This window comes from Lipotes vexillifer, unplaced genomic scaffold (assembly GCF_000442215.2).
Source record: "Lipotes vexillifer unplaced genomic scaffold, Lipotes_vexillifer_v1.1 scaffold283, whole genome shotgun sequence".
Taxonomy (NCBI): Eukaryota; Metazoa; Chordata; class Mammalia; order Artiodactyla; family Lipotidae; genus Lipotes; species Lipotes vexillifer.
Genome location: NW_006789004.1, coordinates 1,027,179 through 1,033,801, shown reverse-complemented (window position 1 = coordinate 1,033,801; position 6,623 = coordinate 1,027,179).

Here is a 6,623-nt window from a genome sequence, read left to right as displayed (position 1 = left end):
AGTTAACCAAAAGTCCTTGCCATAAAAAGGGGAAGCTTACATCCCAAAGGCCCAATAGTAGCAAGTGAGCTGTAGATTCAAACCTAATTCCTTATTTCTTGAAATAATATATGTGTTACTGGTATGAATTTGCCATATTGATAAAAGAAATGTCATATTACTTTATTTTTCTAAATCAAGTCTCAAATTGGGCTCTAAGCCCCTACTATCTACAGTGCAGAGAAATTCAACCTCAGTCATCACTGGTGTTCTTTTTTCAATTCCCCTCTGGGATTAGAGAACGTGGAGCTTTTGTGGCACCAGAGAACAGGGGCAGATCTTCTAACCCCAGCCCATGATTATCATTCCTGAGGTTTCATTGTCCAGGACCATGTAGGATATTTAACAACAGTAAGCTTGGCTTCTTCTGTGCCGGTGAGGGTACCCAGATTACCCACCACAAAAGGCCATGCTCTCAGAGTTCAATAATCACCATATTCTGCCTACCTCCCAACATCAAGGTAGCACACATGGGAAAGCTTGCCCCACTTGGGATGCTGCATGGGAGTAATGCATGACTCCTTGCTGCTCACCCCCCCACCCCACCACACATACCCAGTTAAACCATTTCTTTCCCTCCATTTCTCGGAGCTCATCCTCTTCTAGGACAATTTAACTTCACTGGCAAGAAAAGTCTTGACATCTACAACACAAGACTGTATGGTATCCTTCCTTGAGTCTTATCCAATAATGTGAATAAAATAGAAATTAATACTACTAACAACTTTTTGTCATGTATGTAAATCACCTAGCCCAGAGTGTGGTACATAAAAGAACACTCAAAAAATCCACTTCATTAACCACTTTAGTTCCAAGTGCCACATGGTTTTGGCACTGGAAATAAGACTCACAGTCTAATGGCAGAAACAAATATGAGAATAAATACAACTTAAGTGATATTACAAATAATCAACAGCCTATAAGATTCAGGCACCAGCCACTTAGCAAAGGCTGGCCATGACTTTTGGGTGCCAGTGATTCCCACCCTTGATAGGCAAGTCTTAAGTGCTGATTGCTGAAACTTGAGGAGGCTTGAGGAAGGGTGGTATAGGGCAGTGGGGGGCAATCTGGGGGCCCATGATGCAGCTGTTTACCAACCAGAACATAAATAGTTCAATATTTTAACAACTGTGTAGCCATGCCAATGTCTATCATCTTACTATCAGTCCTGATTAAATAACAAAAATATCATTGCAATGTCAGAGGCTGCTGAAAGTGTTCAGAATACCTGTTCAGAATAGCTTTGATCTGCGACCTTGCCAGCAAGACAAGTTCACATGTTTCAGGGAAAAGGACCAGTTGGGCAAAACTACAGAGGCTTGAGAGATAAGGGTGGAATTTTAACTGAGAAAGGGAGAGTGACTTCTATTATTATTAATAAAATATTAATAACTATTACCATTATTATCACTAGAAAGACAAATTATTGCCCTTGAATAGGAAGGTGGCTGTGTGGCTTTTCCAAAATCACAAACTGGTCATATTGTTGAGGCATTAGGCACTCACCACCTCTGTTCTTACCTTGGCCTGCATCCTCAGCCCCACCAAAAACAACCCCTGGGTGAGTTCCCTGTTATCCCCACCCAGACAGGTATACAGGCCCCTCTCCTTCAATTGACTGCATCAGAGCAGCTTCCACAAACAAAAACAAGTCTTTCACAGACAGCTGTATAAACAAGTACCTACTGATGAGCTGACCGCAAAGAAAACTAACTCCAGGAGCTACCAACCTAGAGAAGCTGCCCACAAGTGAGTCCATGAATGGAGGACCACTTGTCCATCAGTGATCAGGCAACTGGCCAATAGGGATGAAAGAAGGCATGAAAGCACCACCATTTGGATTAATGCAGCAGCTGATAAATATGGGCAGAAAGTTACAGCCAGAATGGCGGCAAGTTGCTCAATTTGTACAACTGGTCCACCTTTGAGGAGTGACCAACATCAAATGGCAATTCAGGTTGGTTATGAAGATGCCACGTAGTTGATCTAATTGACATTTTGTTCATTGCAGGCAGTAGATCTGACCCCCCAAAACAAATACACTCTGTTCTTTTGACCAATTTGTATCTTTCAAGAATTCTGTAAAGTGTTATATTGACTTGTTTGGCAAAGTTTAAAACAAAAATTTTCAGTATTGAGGTCAAAAACAGACTTTATAACTGGACTTAAACATAGAGAATGTCTGATCAAACCCCTTTCTTTTACAGAGGAACAAGCCTGCAGCTCAGAGAGGTGAAGTGATTTGCCCAGAGTCACACAGCTCACAAACAACAGAGCCAGAAGTAACACTGGAATCTTTGGTTTCTGAGTCCAGCGACCTTCTCCTTACTCGTAGGTAGCTTTCTCGGGTCTTAGACCACAAGTTTAAAGAGGCATTCATGCTTTTTGCAGGGCAGACAACCTTGCCCAGCAGGAACATGTCCAGAGTGGGGCCCTCCCATCCAGATGACGCCAGGGCCAGTAAAATTACAGAGCACAAGGAGACACAAGATGAACCAAGAACATGTGCCTAAAGCCTTAGTACGGCCAACCTGGACCACTGGAAGCCAACATGTTTCATTTTAATTTCAACATCATTCTCCACAGCAATTTTGTGCTAAGGACACAAAGAAAGGCACCCTGAGCTGCCTTGATCTGAAACTGCTGTAGAAAGTGGAGACACTTGCGAGCCCACCCTCAGACAGTGGACACAGAGAGCAGTCACTTTATGAGCTGCTGACCCGGCGTTGCTTGTGCATTTGGACACGGACACACGCAGCCAGTTATCCATCAGCCGCCGCTTCGTCCTGCCGTGTCACGTGTCAACGCCTAGGGGGCGCTCTCGATGTGCTCGGCAGCCTGGGAGCATTACTGCGCCCAGCAGAACAACCAAAATGACACAGCAGGGGTTTTTCGCTTTTTAATTTACTTCAGCGTTTTAGAGGAAAGGAGGGACACAATCCCAAAGGGGGTGTACAAAGCCCTCCTTGCTTACTGAGGCAGAGAAATATTTCAAATATATATATTATTGGATTACTTACTTTCTGTCTCCTTACAAAATCAGGGTGTTTTAATCTGCCCTAAAAATCAAGAGCATGTTTCTATCCCTTTCTATGGCATATGGCAAGCTTTAATGATAACAGAATAACGTCGTCTCCTGATTAAAATGGCTAGTTTAAATGACCTGCTTTTATTCCTGCTACAACTTGCCCTGTAACATAATGACCAGCTTTAAATCCATCAAAGTGGAGTACACAGTGCTATTGCAAGGTTTCAGACATGGAAATCCAGTAAATTTTATCTGCTATTCAACCAAGGGATGCTCCCTAGTAGAAATCAGGCCTGCTAAGTTTAAATGATCAATTCCTCAATTCCTAATCATTCATCCCAGCCAGGGACATGCATCTACCTCCATCTCCAATTCATTCCCAAAATATGTTCCTGAGGCATAGGCAGGGTATACAGGGGCTTCAAGAAACTTAAAATGAAGGAGAACTTAGTAATGTTTAAAATCTCCATTGCCATGTGTAAGAAGAAAAAAAAATCAATTTAAAATCAAGGCAAGGAGAAACCCAAATAATTGAAATTAATAGATATTACTGAGTGACTTAAAAATAGACAGGATTGATAAATGATTATTGTAGCTAATATTAAAATGTATGTGTGTATATGTGTGTACCCATATACAAATACATATATTCTTCTACATCCAGAGTCAGGTTTTGTTATGTGTATGTTTGCATATGTGAACAATTCTAAGGAAGATTATCTTGCACACAAAGCAAACGGCCCTACCCGCATTGTGAAAGAAGCAGATCCCCCGAGATTAGGGAAGAAGGAATTGCTTCTGGTCAGCAGAGGCTGGGAGAACAATGGGGACCCCAGCTTAAGGCGCAGCAGCAGCAGCCTGCTAGGATGGTTGAGGGACTGACCACATGGCCATTGCAAACTCGATGGCATTGTCAGTCACGAGAAGTGACTAAAAAGGGCTCAAATTAGCAATTGTTATGATTAGCAGGTGGTTTAAGAGATATGAGGCCCACGAAGTGACTTGGGCTGTGGGGCAGGTGGGGTGGACACCAGAATGTATTTCAGTTTTTCTTATAGCACAAAATGGAGAGGCTTAGAAGCAGTTTCCTACTTGAATATAATTGCAGATTCATTTAAGGAAAAATAATGGAGATGTATAAAATACAAAGTAATCTCCAAGAGAAAAAAAATGAATGTGTCCAGTTCCTTAAAATAATTTTGTTATACACTTATACGATCATTGTAGATGAATTTTGATAAAGGTAGAAATTTAAATACTATCAAATTACAATAGACATAAAAAATTAATATCTCTAGATTTTTTTAAAAGCCAGCTTAACTCAATTTGTCCTATGCAATCCTATCTAAGCGATGTTTTAGACAATTCAACAAAATTTAATAAATTATCTCTTTTTAACTTAGCACTTATTTACTTCCTAACTCTTCATAGAGTTTCTCACAAAATTGATTACTTCTTCCATAGACACAGATCAGGTTTTTCATGTCTTGCCTCTCTATCTCATAAATAATCTCAGAACACAAGCAAACGCTTAACAGGCTGCTTTTTTATTCTTTCTTTTTAAAAATTTTTGATAATAAATCTTCAGTAGTGAGTGACTTCACCAAAAAGGTGCCTCTAAGAATCTGCAGAGCAGAATTGTTAGGAATAAATGGTCTGTGGCCTTCCTTCCTGTCACTGCCCTCAGATGTAGTCCCTACACTGGATTCATGTTCAGATAAGTTTGGAGCCAAATGGCTAGGATTTCTCTTTTGCAGTTACTAATAGCCATAAGGTATGTGTGTGATAGATACTGAAGACTGGATCAGGAACATTAACTCATTTTCCCTAGGTCATCTTTCTATAGGTCTGCAGCTCAAAGGTAATACTCACTGTTTGGACAGAAAGTCCAACTGCATCAAAACTCATTCCAGTACACACGTCTGGAGAAAAACTGGAGGATCAATTTGTGAGAGGTTACTTTGCTGTGCAGCTCCATGCTACTTCACGGGACAAAAAAGACCATTCCAGCCAGGGGACCTAGAACTTAGAATCAACTCTTATTGAAGTCCGATAGGTTTGGTAAATTTTACTGTACTGAAAATGTAAGTGAGATCCCAAGCCACATACAGTGGAGAAATAGGCCATTACCTAGCGAAATCAGGGTATGAAAAAACTGTACCAGTTAGGGTGTTACTAAATTTTATTTGGCTTTTGCAAAACTTAACTATATTTGAAAAACTATCATGGCTTATATATTTCGTTCATAGAAAACTTGACCACTGTAAACCTATCTTTGGACTCAAATGATTCAGGCATAAGCCTAGTGAAATCCCAGTAATTCAATACCTGTGATTTGGGGCTCTTTCTTAGGTGTCTGAAAAAAGAATCCTATTTTGTACGTAACATAATTTTATACAAATGCCCCTAAAACTAAAATAACTCATTATAAGCAAATTTGCAAATAGGTGAGCAAGAAGTTATTTTCACAACCTACGGTGGTAAATCTGCCTCATTCCTTTATAAATCCTACCACACAGCCAGAGGATCCTGCACATTTCTGACTAATTTAAGCAGGGGAATCTAGATCACTTACAAAGACACATGTAGCAGCTTGCCTTTTCCAGACAGCTATTCTGGTTGGCCCAGATTCACTGAGGAATGACTTGGTTTCCTCCTGACTGATTCACTTCAATCATGGCTTACAAAGAGTCAGATAGCCAAAGGGCTGCTAGCTCTTGTTCCCACCTTGAATCATCTTACCAGTAATGAAGTGAAGCCTACAGTATTGAACTGGACCATCTAGCTCCTGGTGATGCCAGACAAAAACAGACTGTGTCTCCTGGATTACCGGAGAAATTATGGGCACATGGACCTGGCCTCAGTGGTACACTTGGTGTGGTCTTTGATGATTTCCCCCATCCTCTGTTGTAATGATTCCCATCCAAATGGTCCAACCTGCACAAGCCTTTTAAAACATGAAATAGGGCTTCCCTGGTGGCGCAGTGGTTGAGAGTCCGCCTGCCGATGCAGGGGACACAGGTTCGTGCCCCGGTCCGGGAGGATCCCACATGCTGCAGAGCGGCTAGGCCGGTGATCCATGGCCACTGAGCCTGCGCGTCTGGAGCCTGTGCTCCGCAACGGGAGAGGCCACAACAGTGAGAGGCCCGCATACCGCAAAAAGAAAAAAAAAAAACATGAAATAATAGGCTGCTTGTATCCCACAGGAAACTAGACCATTCAGCCACAATTAGAACCATTTTCCAGCAAAGTTGATCCATTTGTACCTCACCTGACTGAACAGAAATTAACCCCCATTCATGACACTGACCCCACACAACCCACTCAATCAACTGCACTTGAATATATTTATTTTGATATGTTATTCACATATTGTTGCTATGCACTTATGTATTTAAGCTGTTGCATGCAGACAATGAAGAGAGTCCCAGTTATTTGTCCTCTTCATTAGAACTGTGTTGGTGAGAACGAATGTAACAATTTTCAGGTAATATCTCTCATTACTGAAATAAAGTGGAACATCTTCTTCAATCTAACTACCCAAAATGTCAAGGTA